The sequence below is a fragment of the Ixodes scapularis genome, unplaced genomic scaffold, assembly GCF_016920785.2.
Source record: "Ixodes scapularis isolate PalLabHiFi unplaced genomic scaffold, ASM1692078v2 PGA_scaffold13__105_contigs__length_92229423, whole genome shotgun sequence".
Classification (NCBI taxonomy): Eukaryota; Metazoa; Arthropoda; class Arachnida; order Ixodida; family Ixodidae; genus Ixodes; species Ixodes scapularis.
In genome coordinates this window covers 57,793,124-57,809,624 of record NW_024609839.1, presented here as the reverse complement: position 1 = coordinate 57,809,624, position 16,501 = coordinate 57,793,124, and the positions used below count along the sequence as shown (strand labels likewise).

Sequence of the window (16,501 nt, the reverse complement as noted above, 5' to 3'; positions counted from 1 at the left end):
TAAACTCCAGGGTACCAGAAGACGGTTCGAGCAAAACTTTTCATGGCTGACATTCCTGGATGGCTGTCATGGTGGGCCGATAACATCTAGAGCATGCGGCTTGGGGCAGAACCACTCGATGTCCCCAGTAGACTAGGTCGTGACTGACAGTCAGTTCATTCCACTTGTTGAATTAGGGCTGGAACCTCTGCTCCGTCTCAGCAAGGTGCCCTGGCCACCCTTGCTGAATCCAGATCTTCACTTGACGAAGCGACTGGTCTTGCTCTGTCATGTCTGCCAGCTGCCTAGCTGCTTAGCCATTAAGACACCAACATCCAGACTTTGGGTGTAAAACATGTATTCCGCGGGCTCACCAGCGTTGCAACACAGCGTCTCGTCGGAAACTGGGAGCCGACTAAGGGCATCTACATTGGCATTGTCCTTCCCCTGGCAAACAGCAGATCGTATACTGGAAAGATCCGAAGAGTAAGGCCCAGCGCTAGATTCTTGCCGCAGTCATTTGCGGGTTTGCCTTGTCTCGGTGAAATATAAATCTGTCAGAGCTTTGTGGTTTGTGACAAGTGTGAACTTATGCCCATACAAATAATCTCGGAACCATGACACTCCAAAGACTAGAGCAAGGGCCTCTTTCTCAAGCTGAGAATAGTTCTGTTTGGCCGGCGTTAGCGTCCTGGACCGGAAACCAATTGGATAGTCTATGCCATTGGTGCAATGTGACAACACTCTCCCTACCCCTTTGGGAGAGGCATCGCACCCCAACTTCAAGGGCTTATTTGAGTCGAAATGCACTAGGAACCCCGCAGTCTCCATCGCCTTCCTTGTCCAGGTGAACGATTCTTCCTGTTTTTTTCCTCCACTGAAATTTTGCGCCTTTAGCTAGCATGCAGCTGGTACAGAGGCGCCAACTTCGTGGTTATGTTAGGCAGAAATTTGCCGTAGTAATTAATCAGGCCAAGGAAAGACCTTAGCTCGGTCACAGAAGTTGGCCTCAGCGCCTGGGACACTGCTGATGATGATTAGATTGCCTCGCGGATATGTGCAGCATTTGTGTCTCCTGGAGGGACGCGTCGGTAGCAAGGCTATTATTTCTTAGTCATTTATGTCCTCCTGTGTCACATCATGTATGTCATTTGCGCAGTATCCAGGGGCGATGCTTTCCCTTGTTTGCTCTAGCCATTTATTCTTTTATTCTTCAGTCTATTGAATCTGCAAGTGGACCGTGCAGCTTTGTGCGTCTGATCCACGTGTACAATACGCTGTTTTCCTAACTTCATTTATAGCTCTCGTTAGGCGCTGATGTATCCAGATTTTTTGTCTTGTGCACAGTATTAAATGTATTGCCTGTCTTGTTCCTTAAATTGTTTGTTTCGTTGAGGAGGTCGTTTGACATTCCTGTTCCTGAAGGTTTCATTTATTTGTTTGGTCGCTTTGGCACGGTTCTGTTTCTTCCTCTCTTTTTGTAGTTTTCTTACTCTATTCTTTTTTTGTGTTCAGTTCGCCTTCGTTTTGAATGTGAGGGCTTCTGTGAACTTCCTGCTCATACTGTTACTCAAAACCAGATATAAATTCTTCGCCCTTAGCATGTAGGATGTGTTCTTTGCTGAAGTCCCCATTACGGGGTTGTCGTCTAGTAGCGTATTGGTGACCTTTGTCGTTCCAGTCACCGCGCATCTGTCCTTTATCTGCCGGTCTAATCCAAGTTCTGTGACGAGACGGTCGTCGGCATAGTCTGTGGTCACACCGGTGAAAGTTCCGAGTTCATAATTGTTGTTATGTGAGGTCACGTAAAACTGAGTTGGCTGCACGAGGTGGGGTCTGATGGAGCTCGTATCTGATGCATTACATTGATTAGGTAAGTGTAGTTTTTATCCCTTGACTTTTTCTAGTTTCGTCCCTTGCTAATTGACTGTTGAACTTTAATCTTCAGCATTGTAAGATGACTCACGATGCGATCGCTTATTTTTATAACGTAAGTGCTTGCTTCTTTAAGTTCTTCAGCGGATATGAATGGCTCGATAGCATCGTCTAGGTACTTAAGTTGACATGCGTAGTTTGTTAGCCTCTCGGCTATTTCAGTAAGTTGTCTGCCTGTCGTTGTTTCTGGCATTATTTTCTCAAGATCATCAAATGGGTCGTTACCTTCGTGCGTATTGCAGGTCGTTGTTGTACAACGGGTTCGATGTCGACATCGTTGAGGGTGATATCTTGGCCGTCCGTTGCATTGGTTAAAGTCTTTTTCATCTTGCCAGTCGCCGGTTGGTACGTTGGCTGTTGTCAATTTTCGTTGATATGTCAAGTCAGGTTCTAACCGTTTCGTTAAGCCCTATTCCGGGTTTCGGCACCCTGTTGTAAAAACGGCTGAGTAGTCGTTGGTTGGCGAGGTCGATTGCAATACTGTTAATCTACAGATATTTATATAAAGACTGTCCAACATCCTGTGCTCATGGCCAGGCCTCGATTATACATCTCATGCATCCATTTTCTCGAATCCCGTTTCCACTTCTTTGTTGGGGATGCCCGCTTCTATACATTGCTTTAACAGTAGCCGAGCTGTCACGCAAGTAAAAATATAACAATATTGTTTTATATAAATCGTGATACGCATATCTAAATTCGTTTTATAAAAAAAGTTCGAATCTGAAAGTGAAGTTCTATAGTACGATTCCGGCACTTGAGGCGCGCCACCGTATAAAAGGGCCATAAAACGGCGACACCGGAAGTTCTTCATTCCTTTCCGTAGCAGTTCGTGGTGTTCCACCGGAGCGACAGACCACCCACTTTTGCCCTATTTGTAGTAAGTTTACTTTTTTTATACGTTTTGTGTATCCTCTTCAAGCCCGTCCACAATCGGCGAATGTGCAACGATAGACTTTGAACTGGTACTCGCGAGAGACATTCGAGAAATCCGAGAAATGCATCGGTCGTAACCACTACTCTTGTTAAGGCCTGCTTGACGGGATTGGCCTTCAGGCATTGGACTGACATAGAGACTAATACCCAATTCACACAGCAGCGCAAAAGTGCCTTTGGCACAGGTACCTGTAGTAAAAAGAGCTGAAGATCGCAATCGCGTGGACCACAAAGGCCTCTTTCGCTAAGAGAGGTCATGTGTTAAACGGAGCTCGCCAAGCTCCCTTTACAGCTAAAGGGAGTACCCTCGGACCCACAAACTTAAAATAAAAGTACCCCAGATATATAAATGTATCTTGTTTAATGCATTATCACAAACTGAATATATATAAGTAGCAAACTATGAAATGATTGTGAACACAACTGCGATGGAATAATGCATTAACGAGGAACGCGTACTCCAGCTACCAGGTAGCAGCGGCGGCACGTGGAAAACAATGTATGCTACGACCCCGAAAGCGATGGACCACTGCGAGCTCTTTTTTGAGGTTGTACACGAGACGTCCGACTCTCCCGCTCAACTCGCAATGGAGCTGCTAAACAGAAGAAGGTCGTCCACCTCGCAATGGAAACTCGTAAACGCAGGTGATTTAAAGCCAATGTGGCCAGACGGGTCGGATGTTTTAAAGCAAAACTCATTTAGGTGCGTCGTTAGACTTAGAAAAAAAATGAAGTGCCGCAAAAGCAAACACAAATAATGTTTAGGTTCTGAATGTGATATTTCCCACACAATAATGAAAAAAATGCGCGTCAAACCAATTTTGAGGAATAATTGTTTATCAGGATCACCTGCTCCTCTCGCGGTTTAGCAGGAATGCAATCAACATCAACTCAAAGTGTTCCGTTTATTTATTGTGTGATTAATAACGCCGTTTACTACATGTACATTCAGTTAAGGGACCTAAGCTAAAGATACATGTATGCTGCCGTGTGAATTGGGTATTAGATAAAGGACAGCCACGCGATCCTTGCCTTCGGTTTTAATCAACGTTGGTTTTAATACAGCTTTGCCAGTGGGATCCCCGGCTTAACCTCGAACCCCGCGTCCTGGTGAGGCGAACCCACACTCCAGCCAGGACGTTCGCTGCTTGTCGTATTGAGGAGTTTCAGCGACGGTGTCACCGCCCTGGCGGCCGGTCGCCGAAAAAGAACGAGGGGGATAGGTTCGCTGGGCGTTGGCTTTGTGTAAATGCGTTGGCCGCGAACGTAGGCTCATAAACTTCGGCAGCAAGAATATTACGCGGCTCTAGTGTTCCGGTACGAGCAACAGAGATGACACGAACTGCTACGACGAGCTACGACCACCCGCCGCAGCGATGCAGGCGTCGAAGGAGCGCAACCTGTGTACTACGCAGTTAGTCGCCGTCGCCCGACGCAGGTCGTTTGGCATTCAGGACTTTCCGTCCCGGGTTCTTCGCTTGCACTTGGAACCGAGTATTATTCCCTGTGCTTCTGTATGTGCTCAGTGGCTGGATGTGGACCTCATAGAGCAGAGTTCTTCAGACTCGACAGCGACTCAAAGTTGACGGCGGAGGCGGAGGGGCTTGCAGCAACGCTTTCGGTTGGTGCGCGGGTGCGACGACTACACGGATAAATTTTAAGATTGCGGCTAGCAAGGTGGGCCATAGTCGCTTTATGTTGACACGATTTTGAGTGTAAGTACTCCGTGCAAAGGCGAATCTATCGCGTTTCTAATCCACCTTTGTTTTTGCTGTTGTTTTTGCGCTCGCACGGCCGATTGAAAATGCTTCTGTACCAATCACGGAGTGAATGTCTTCGGCCTACATTGCGGAACGCCCAATATAAAGTAATATTCGTTCAGCGAGCAAACTTCCCTTTCGAGTGACCTTCTTTGATTGATGATTTCGCCCGTACTTGAGTGCTCTAATCAACACGATCGATGAAGTTTGCTTCCCTAGTTAGGACATTTTTTGTGCCACATGCGGCACTAATGCTTGGCACGATGTATTCTACTGGTGGTATTGTGAATTGGTTTACTTCCAAAGCTAACAATATGACAGGTGGGACCATTCAATTTGCTAAAAATGTGATATGGGAATGTCGTTGCATAACTAGCGTTTTACGTTTAAGATTGATAAGAAACATGCTCATGTGATGACGCACGTCTACAGCATAAGCTTTGCAGATCCAGAATGGATGTGCTACAGGCTCAAGACTTCCAATGGACCAAATTGGTGATTACATGGCAATAAATATTGTGGAAAACTGCCCATTGACTCGGTGAGTTTTGATCGTGACCATTGGCGTGCTGTTGGCAAATTAAAGGGACATTGCATCTAGATGTGCTTAAATATCTTTATTTCAAGGTTCAGTGGACCCCTCTGCATCATTACAGGAAGGCACTCTCAAGCCACAACAAACAGCAGTGAATATACAATGCATGATAACGGGCACCAGTGTCCAGGCGTATAGTCCGCAGAAGCCAATTTGAGCCTAAAAATGTTTTTGTTTTGTTTAGATAGTTTGCATTTGGTGTATAATTCGCAGGGCCCGATTTCCGCGCCCAGTGCATAGTCCGCCAAGCTGGTGCGTTGCGTCTTTGTGCTTTTTTTCCTGGGTGGCATTTTCTTCAGAAGTTCTTCGGCGAATGCTATTGAGCCTGAAGAACTGCTCTTGAGGCCCATATCTAGCCACTCGGCACACACACAAGCACAGAAAATAACACTCGGTGCCAAGTACAAACGAAGCACCTGGGCGGAAAGCCGTGAATGCCAAACGAGCAGCGTCCGGTGACGGCGACTGACTGCGTTGCGCCCCTTCGGTGCCTGCATCGCTGCGGTGGGTGGTCGTAGCTAGTCGTAGCGAGATGATCTTCACTTCAAGCAAGAAATCTTGCCATACCATAGTCAAGATATATGTGCAAGTGTTCGACGACGTGGGCTCTCTCACGTTGGTGCAGTTGTCATCAAGAAAGGTACATAACAATGTTGAGTGTTTGAGGCTGAAACTATGACACATACTTATCTAAACCTAAATTTATCGGTGTGTGGCTACAAACATTTTCGTTGACGTTGCTTAGATCATGTAACCATTCAGGCCTCAAATTAAATGGTGTTTCGAACTCTTCAGTTGTGTATGAAAACCTATTTGCTCTAATAAAAGACATTTTGAAAAGGACACATGTCTTCTGCTGATACATATCTTCCAATTTACAATGCAGAAGCAAACAGAAAATCAACTGCATACATCTACCACTTGGCATAAGCACCTTTTGCAATTCATTCTTGAGCACACTCAAATATCAGCTAAGGTTTCTCTTGTTTTAGAAGCTTTGCCCTGTTCTGTAAAAAGAAAACAGTTAAAAAAGCTTTACCTTCGTTCTCCTCCTCGCATTTAATACAGACTTGTTTGTCAGCAGATCACACACAGCAGATATCACCGTGGCACATACAACTCGAATGACCGATGAGACTATTGCTATTACAATAAAGCTTTCCACAAGAGCCAAAATGAGGCTTGTAGGAGTGCACAAGCACATGGAAATGAGATTGGCGCTTCCGGGGCTTGTTTACATTATGCGTAAAAACAGGACGATCGGCGACCAGCTGATCGCAATACAACACCAAGGATACCGATGTTTCGATACATAGAACGCAGGATAAAGACCTCAATCGTCCCTTGTATGCTGTAGTTGTCATACTTTCCATCCAACCGCTTTTTAGCACAATTAACTAGAACAACCGAAAAGTTCGCAACACCTTCTAATGCGAGGCCTGAATGGTTACATCATCTAAGCCACGTCAACGAAAATGTTCGTAGCCGCAGACCGATAAGTTTAGTTTGAGATAAAGTACGCGTCATAGTTTGAACGCGCGAACATTGTTGATATGTACCTTTCTTTGGACCCGCGTACATTCGGTTCAACTTGATGACAGCTGCACCAACGTGAGAGCTAATGTCAAACACTAGCACACATATCTTGACTATGGCAAGATTTCTTGCCTTCGACTGGCTTGAACACTTCATCTGTAGCATCACGGTAGGTCTTGGTTGAAATGATGATCGTCTCGCACAAACAGAGAACGACACGCTTTGTTCTATTTATACGCTACCGGTCTACGGGCGTCGCAAACCTATCCCCCTCTTGTCCGCCATGTTGGATCTATCGGAGCGCCCCCTATATTCGCTGAAACTCCTCAATAATGTTTCCAAGCGTCTCTTTTGAAAGAGAAGGATATATTTTGAGGAATACAAGAATAAAAAAACAGAGCGAACATTTATTGTCTTTGGAAGCATTTTTAGCACGTACTACTTGCTGTTTTTACCTAATTAAAACAAGAAGAAATCACAAAAGAAAACTAGTCGTTAGTTGTTTATATAGCAGAGTTTAGTTTGCCAGAATTTCGGCGACACTGTTACCCATTGTAGATAAGCAATTTAGCCAGCGCAGTTCGAGTACTAGCCTGTGGTCTTTATTAACGTGCACCGCTCAGTAATGCGAAACACGGCCTCATGCCGGTACTAGAGCCACTAAATAGCTTATTTAGTGGCACTAGCCGGTACGATGCTCATCCAGCTCAAAATGGGCAGGGTGGGGATTGAACCCAGGATCCCTGGGTTCTGCAGCGCGAGCTTTTGCTCTGCGTGCTCCTGAGCTGGTGTGCGCCAGCCCACTCGGCCACCAATTTCCCGGAAGATATAAACGCTTCCAAAGAATGCAAACGGGAGGAACGTCAAGAGCCGCATGGCCATTGCATCAACGATGGCAGCGCCCGCGGCAGTGCTGGCTTCCACGACGTGCTGGAATAGAGGCTGCGATCGTCATAAAGTCAGCTCCAACCTTCAAACATGCCCCATCGAACAATATTTCATTCCACGATTGTGTGTGAATGCCTCAGAACTGCATCTTGAAATAGTAAGTACGTCGCTAACTCGCGCTATGTTCGGCCATCGGTGATGCAGCAGACGCCGCCATCTTGTCCTCGCGCACCTCAGTTAAGTTAGAGCGTACTATTGTCGGTTGCAAGCTAAGAAAAAACCGGAAATGCCTCTCAGAGGAAAATGTAATCCTACGCCGAGAAACGCCAGCCAATCGTTTTCATGACGTCACGATTCCGTGGACCAATCGCGATCCTTTTGAAAAAAAAAACAAAAAAACCTCAACATGGCTGCTGGCCTTAGCAACGCGACGCTAGTTTCTCGTGACAATTATTCTGCTTTTTTGCACCGTGTTTTACGCGCCCGAGGTTACGCCACGAAATCTTAATGGTATCGGCTTGCGTTTGCAGCCGTTTTTGCGCGACAACGTGAGAATCCAGCGACGCTATCGCCAACGAAAATTTCGAAGCGGGCGCGAGGCTTAGCACTGCTGAGAGGTATGTTAGACGGTATGTTAGACGGTATCTTGGACAGAAAATGAATTGGGAAGACGGTACAATGGACATGACTTTCTTTCTTTACTAAACAGCTATTTCGTTGACAAAAACATATTCTAACTTATTTAAATGTCTTGAATGAATTAAATAAATATTGTAGTACTTTAAGACACGTTTCCTGGAGGAAGAAAAAGCAACGTTGCTAGCGAACTACTTTCTCGACGGCGGAGGCACTTCAGATGGGCGCAATGCGCTTGTGGGTGGAGCTAAAAGATTGTTCTCAGGTTGCATCCGACTATAGAAGGTACGAGTGAGGCGAGCTATAGGCTCTGCTGCTGCTTTCAATTGCATTTGAAAATGTCGAAAGCGATCAGGGCCGGTTTTCTCGAAGCGATGGTAAACCCATATTGGTAAACCACGGTGCCTAGGAAGGGAAAAGTACCTAGGTACTGTAACAAAAGACTGGATATAGAACAATAATTATTTCTGATTGGGCAATAAGATGCGCCATCTATCGGTGAAACAAGCCAGTCATTTTGTTTATCCTCTTTTTCCGCTGGTTGTCATCGATCTAGTATGGTATTTTAAGTCAAAATATATTGATGTTGTACTTGAAGACCAATTTATTTGCTTCCGATGGTACGAAGAAATTTTAGCTACTATGCTAGAGTTTGTCGACGAATATTCGAAAATGTAAGCAACATTTCCTTCAATATGTTTCGCCATAAACAACGCATAACTTTCCCGTGTTTTTTCCAGTCTGGCAACGCCGGTGCTGTAGTCTCGTTTTCGTTCCTTGCGACCCTTGCGACGCACGTTTCTGCGATTCCTGCTGATCTCAACTGTTTGCCCTCTCTCCCGTTTGCCCAACCGATTCACCGGTGACGAGAAGCTAAGCTTCTCGTCACCGTTGAATTGCTGGCCACCGGGGATATGTAGAAACCTTAATGCTGTCGGCATACTGTCGGCGCACTGTGAACAAAAAAACAGAACAATGTCTCAGCTGTTCACTCGGAACGAAGACTTTATTGAGAATAACCCCCTTTCTAAGCAAAGTAATCGCTGCTCACGAGTTGGCGTGCATAGTGTAACAAATTAAACGTCTTAGTATGAATATGTACCAACACTCGTTCGCAAAACACTTTTTTTACTCACCATAAAAACACTTGCAAGGCTTATGGACCGTCATATGTCTTGGATCCCGGACTGCTGAAGAGTGATGCGTTCGCGGAATGCTGCCGTCGGTTGATTTAGTAGTCCCTCTGAACTATCGCTTTGCTTGACGTGCTAATAGGTTGATGGTGAGTTATTAATATAACAGCCAGGTCGAAATGAATGTTCAGCAGAACCAAGCAGAACTATTAGCCCTCATTAAGCGACGTCGCAGCCATTTTGCTTCTAGGTACTGCTCCTCCCTCGGCGCCTGCTCTCCCAGTCACGTGACCTGGAATTCCCCCTTCTTGGGGCAATAGTTAACTTTAAACCACGGTTCGCGTTCGAGAAAACGGGCCCAGGTGGAACCAAGCCACTTTGATCGCAGCGCCACCTTCGCTGCGATCGAGCAACGACACAGGTCAAGCTCATGTGGGCAATATAGCCCCTTGGGAGCTATATTGTATTTTTTTTATAATTTTGACGTCAGAGGTAACGTCATCGCCAACGGCGTTACGCGACGCCAAGATGCTGTCGTAAGGCCGTCGTGCCATCGCGTCGCGTCGAGAACGACGCCGTTTCACATCAAGTCGCCGTTGTAACGCGGTCGTGACGTCGCGTTGAGGACGACGCCGTTACGCGACATCAAGTCGCCGTTGTGACGCGGTCGTGACATCGCGTCGCGTTGAGGACGACGCCCTTACGCGACATCAAGTCGCCGTTGTAACATGGTCATGACGTCGCGTGCCACGTCGAGGACGACGTGGACGTGGTCGTCGATGCCGACATTGACGTCGACGCCCCACGCAACGTGAAACATCGCTATTACGTCACGTTAACGTCGTCCTGACGTCATCGCGAACGTCAACGTCATGACGAAGCCTTGACGGCGTGTAACGTCGTCGTCTTCGCCAGCATCAACGCAGACGCGCAGTCACGACGAAGTCTTGACGTCGTGTAACGTCGTCGACGATGACGTCGACGTCGTGAATCTCTCGGGACGTCTTCATGGCGTCGAGTTGCGTCGTGTCGACAACGACGTCAACGAACTGACAATAAGCGTCCTTATGATGTTGTATTGACAAGGACGCCGTCATCTTGACGTCCTGTGACGTTGTCGTCGTCGGCATCAACGCCAACGTTGACATCGTCGTCGTTGTCAACGCAATTTGACGTCAGAACGCGTGCTTGATGTAGTGTAACGCACGTTGGCAACGTCGATGACGACGTTGACATCAAGGCGTCGTCCTGATGTCGCATGGCGTTGTGACAACAAGTTGGGTCGTGGTGACTTTATGTACGTGACATCTGACGTCTAGGTTGTATAATAATATAGTCCGGCGTTTCATCGTTTCTATGGCCTTGACCTAAGGCCCTATGTTGCACGTTTTGGACTCCCGCGGCAACTATGCAGAAGGAAGTGGCGTCAACAACGCAGCAAATGCATATTGGATGTTGATTGATGAGAGATCAGTCAACATCCAATCTGCGTTTGCTGCGTTCTTAACGTCACTTTTTTTTCCGTAGTCGCCGTGGGAGTTCAAAACGTGCGGCCTTGGGCCCCAGTGTGCCTGTCGAGCTTGGCGTTGGAACGAAACGCGTTTTTCTTAAAAAGTGGCTAATCCAAACCACTTCCCTCGTAGCGCCCAAGAGTGCGCTACGGGCGAAGTGGCTTGGATTAGCCATTTTTTTCCCCACATGCTGAGGTACCAAAATAGCACTCCGGTGGCCCCACTCGTCCTTTCTAGTACACTCTATAGTTACGTGCCCCTGGTATAGTGAACTAGACTAGGAGTAGTGGAAAAATAGCCGGCCTCCAGGTGAGGCGCTTCTTGTAGAACGTACCAGGTAGCGCTGGTGTTCGATTCCAGAGCACGCCTGCCAGCGAAGTTTGCGCCAAGCGTAGCTGTTTTTAATCTTAGCGGCTCATTAGTGTGGCCTATGTATGCTTTATGTGTGTGTCAACGCCTATGAATTAATGTTTAAAGCTTACTTGGGCAATGTAGTGAAAACCAGGGTAACCAGTCTTGCATGCAGGTGCGTATACTCTGTTTCACCTTATGATGTACCGCAGGAAAGGCTTCAAGCGCGAGCTCCCTGTTGTGGGGCACATCTCGGCGGCACAAGCTCTCGTGACTTAAAGGGCCCATGAAACGATTTTTGGGTTGGGATAAATCATTTTAGATTGGGATTTTACTAATAGCACATCGTTCAGTGGACCAAAAGAAAAAAGGTAGAAAGTCAAAAGCCTGACTTTCAGTGCGAAAATTTAAGAACAGAGCGGACTATTTCGTACCTCCTCCCCTTCGCAACCTCTCTGCCTTTTCACTGTGATACATCCGCGGTCCCAAAAGCGCGTTATCGGGTCCAAACTGACGTCACACACAACCGGACCTCACTTATTCCCTTCACCCCTAAGCTGACATTGTGGTGGAAGCTACGCGCTTGCCGGACCAATCAGCCGCCTCCCTTTCATCACCTGACTTCATTCTCTGCAGCCACATTTGCCACGCTCACGTGGCAAGTGTGGCTGGCCCAACGAGCACGTAGCTTCAACAGCACTGTCAGCTTCGGAATGAACGGGGTGAGGAAAGCAACTTTTGTCTGAATTTTGAGCGACGGGCTAATCTTCTAGGGGGAGAATGGATGTGTCCGGGATTACACAAACGAGAGTGCGAGCAAAAGGGGACTCCCCCTTTTCGCCTTCTTGAACTGTTTGGTGGAATGCGCGATTTATGAGTTGAGGAGGAAAGCGAAACAGGAAAAAGTTGGAAAAGCGTTTCATGACCCCTTTAAGAGCAGCTGCCAACGCTATGAGCTCGCGCTTCTAGCCTTCGCTGCGGTACAACATAAGGTGAAACGAAAATAGCGTTGCTCATCCGTCCTATTGGGCAGGAGATCGAACTATAGGGGGCGCTCTGACCCGTCTGTTTTCCCCACGCTTGGTGTTTACTCAACACAAGGCCTATGCACAAGCCGACAGGCCTTATGAGCATGGCCATGTCATCTTCTACAATAGAGCGCGGGGCGCAGTTTAATAAAAAAAAAATACTAACAATTGATGAAGCGACGTTAAGTGCCGGATCTGTCCTCAGAGAATGCGAGCTTGACCCACTTCGGCTTTTGTGATGAGCTGGCATCGTGCATGCTGCATTGTTCATGCAGGCCGAGTGGAAACAAAAGAGCCCCTCCTCCCCTTCGCCGGGTAACACGAACTCCAGCCGAACGCTGATGCCGCGTTCGGTTATGTCGGCCGAACGCTGCGTCATTGTATTTGTTGTCCCCATCCGTGTAGTTGTTAGGTTAACCGCTTGGGGCGTCACGGTCTGTCCTCCTCCCCAATAGTTAAACGTGAGCGCGTTGGTTTAGATGACTTATTACAGAAAGAATAAACAGAAAGGACGGACAAGGACGGACATCTTTCGACTTTCAACAACATGTAGCGTTCTTTATTAGAAGTTGGCATCGAGATCGGTGAACCTAGAGAAAAAAGGGGGGGAAGGAAAGGACAAGTGACAGAAGGGAGGGAGAGGGAAGAGGGAAAGGAGTAAAAGGGGGGAAGGAAAGAGAAAGCGAAACAAGGGAGGGAGAGGGGGAGAGAGAATCGGGGCAGCGGAGGAGCGAGGAATTGTTAGCCCAGTGGGACAAGAAGGGGGTCGGCATGAGAAAGTCGGGAAGTTGTTAGCCCGTTAAGATTAGGAGGAGGGGAAGGAGAAGAGGGGTCATCTCGAGACACAGAGCGGCGCCGCATCACCGCACTGTCAGGGAGCAAGGGCCCCCCGGGCCCGCGTCAAGGCCGCAAGTTGGGGGCGCAAATAAGCCGCCTCCCTCTCGGAGAGGACAAGCGAGGGAGACGAAATGTTTTGAGATGCCTGCTGCATGGCGTAAGCTTCAATTATCTCGCGTCCGTAGCGGTCTCTATGTGAGCCCAGGATCCGCGCGTTGTGAAACCGGGGCTCACACGAAGAACATGCGCCTCTAAGAAAGGGATGCTGGGACTCAATGTCCCCTTTTTTTATTTCCCTGTCGTGCTCGCCCAGCCTGTCATTCACGCAGCGGCCCGTTTGACCGATATACTCGGCGCCGCACGACAGGGGAATGGAGTACACGCGTCCAGTTGCGCAGGAAATGAAGGGTGTTTTGTGTTTCTTTGCACACCCTGCTCGTGAACGGCGCTGGGGGTCGTTCACGAGGCGGCACATGGAGCCTAATCGGAACCGGCATGATAAGGCCACATCGACATCATACCGGCGGGCCGCTGCCCTCAGGCGATGTGATGTGCTGTGGTGGTAAGGTATTACCGCGAACTTTTTTGGTCGAGGCGGTCTGGCGCGGTCGGGGTGAGGCTGGGAGATTAGAGACTTTAGGGATGTCACAAGGAGGTCGCGTGGATAGCCCGCCTTTCGGAGGCGACAGATTTGGGCGGTTAAGCCGGTTTGAGAAAAGTGGGAGCAAGATTTGGTACGGGATGAGGAAAGGAGGGATCTTACAATTCCGGACTTCACAGTTTTTGAGTGGTTGCTTCCGAACGGTAGGACGGGCTTCTTGGTCCGCTGCTGGAAACCCCAGCAGAGTCCATTGGGATTGGTGTGCAGGCGCAGATCGAGGAACTGCAATTCCCCGTCCGAAGGGTCCTCACTGGTGAACTTGAGGCCTTGAGAGTGGGTTGAGAAAACCTGCTCGATGGAGGCGGAAGTGGTGCCGGCTGTGTGGAGTACGAGGTAGTCGTCAACGAACCGAAAAACCTTGGTTCCCGGCGCCTCGACGCCGAGCTCCCTCTCCACAGCCAAGTCCACCGATGACATGTAGAATTCGCTTAGAACAGGGGCCAAGCAGGAACCGATGCAAACGCCTGACTTCTGCCTGTAGATGTTCCCCTGGTGTTCCACAAGGGTGGATCTTAGGTATACGTCGACGAGCTGTAGGAACGCCTCGAGTGTGATGCCAGTTCAGTTTTGGAACTTGGCCACTCCGGATTGCGTGACAGCCCGTTCAATGCAATCCATCAGAACCACCACGTCGAGGCTGTAAAACATGTCGGTGACATCGAGGGAAAACATGGCGACGTCCGGCCCAGCTGAGTGCAGTTCCTGGAGATATGGCAGAACCTCGAGGGAACATCCGACCCGAAAAGGCTGATCTAGAGGGACAGCTGTCAAATGTTTCTGAAGGAAGAGAGCCAGGTGCCTCTGCCAGCAGCCGCTCTCGGATACAATGCCTCTGAAAGGGGTGTTCTGTTTGTGTGTTTTTGCCGTGAAGAAAACCCGCAGGTACTGATCCGATGGTTTTGACAGTTTGTTGAGAAGAAAGGTGAGCTCGTTGGCTTTGCAGATAGTTTTAGCCTCTGTGCGGAGAGACCCCGATGGTCTGGACTTCATTTTCGTGAAGTTTTTGTCGAGAACTGCACCCAGTCTGTTGTTGAAGTCCCCGGCGGTCATAACAACGAACACACCCGTCTTGTCAGCCTCCAGGAGTTTCAGCTCTGAGCGCCTGAGCTCGTCAACCACCTCCAAAAAGTCCAGTTTTTAAAGGTGGAGCCCTCCCGTATCTGCACACCACCCGCGAACCCGTCGCGAGGAAATCCTGTCGTTCAGGTTCAGGAATTTTTGAGGCGACTTGGTGAACAGCAGCCAGCTGGTCGATTCGCGACGGTTCATACGCTGGGGCAAACTTCGGGCCTCTTGAGAGAACTGACTCAGCATGTGCCGAAAGGGTGGTGTCGGAGAGGTTGAGAGGAGGTTCCAGCGCAGGGCTCTGATTAACTCGCTTTTCTGCGGTTGCGGAGGAGATGATAAGCTTCCAAGAAGACTCCAGGAGGAGGTGGGTAGACTTGCTGAGGAAGACATAGGAGGGATGAGTGGCGAAGTTAGTACCGAAAATAGACGTCATGAGACATGGGAGGGACCTCTGCATCACCAGGATCTCCTGCGACACCTCCTGTCTTGCAATCTGCATCACTCTGTAGTTCGCCGCCCAACGCGACGAGGAGAAGCCAAATACCTGATGTATCGCAGGGTGGGTGATGTTCTTGCGAAGGCAGAGACCGAGAGTCCTCAGGCGTAGGCGAAGGAGGAACATTTTTGACACGAATAATGAAGCTTGAAGGAAGGTGACATTCCTCGCTCCTCCGCTGCCCCGATTCTCTCTCCCCCTCTCCCTCCCTTGTTTCGCTTTCTCTTTCCTTCCCCCCTTTTACTCCTTTCCCTCTTCCCTCTCCCTCCCTTCTGTCACTTGTCCTTTCCTTCCCCCCCCTTTTTTCTCTAGGTTCACCGATCTCGATGCCAACTTCTAATAAAGAACTCTATATGTTGTTGAAAGTCGAAAGATGTCCGTCCTTGTCCGTCCTTTCTGTTTATTCTTTCTGTAATAAGTCATCCGTCCTCTTTGCCTTCGTTTTCATTGCTTAGCGTCAGACTTGTACCGTACGCATTACAAGTAATCAAATTACTTGTAATCGATTGCTTTTTGGGGTAATTTTGTAATCAGTTGATTACTTTTATTAGGCAGTAATCACAAGAGTAATCTGATTACTTTTTGAAGTAATAAAATTACTTGTAACCGTTACAATTTGTACACGCGACCCCCCCCCCCCCCCCCCCCCCGGGCACACGCCTTTTTTTTATGAAAGGACAAAAATAAAATTTAATTTTTTTTTTCAAACGGAAAAAAAGAAAGATTTTGCGGAGCTGTAGGAAACGAGGTCAATGTCTTTCTATGTACAGTTTCTGGGGAATGTCCGTTTTTTTCTTTTTTTTTTTTTTCGAGCAGGGACTGGGAGTGGAAAGCCCCAGGGAAGCTACAGTACGTGACAAAGGCCATTCAGGGCGAAGTTTGAGGAAGCAGAATGTAGCTTTGTGAGTCCTTCGTTCAAACTAGCCCCCTCACGCACACACACACAGAAATAAAAAATAAAAAAAATCCTGCTTAGGGTACCTACTCGCAGCCCATAGGAGAACCAGAACCGAAGAATGCCTAAAGCGGATGCAAAATATAACAAAGGCAGTTCAAATATTTCCCCATTTCACCTACGTGGTCTTTGTGACAAGCAATGTTTCGAGTTGAGAAGTGGTCGGGGCGATCTCTTCCGCTAATGGATACTACAC

The 16,501-nt window shown here is 48.2% G+C and overlaps 1 pseudogene; it reads right to left on the bottom strand.

Moving 5' to 3' along the window:
- Positions 1-1,490: 1,490 nt before the first annotated feature.
- Positions 1,491-15,493, bottom strand: LOC121835445 (annotated as a pseudogene).
- Between the last annotated feature and the right edge of the window lie 1,008 nt (positions 15,494-16,501).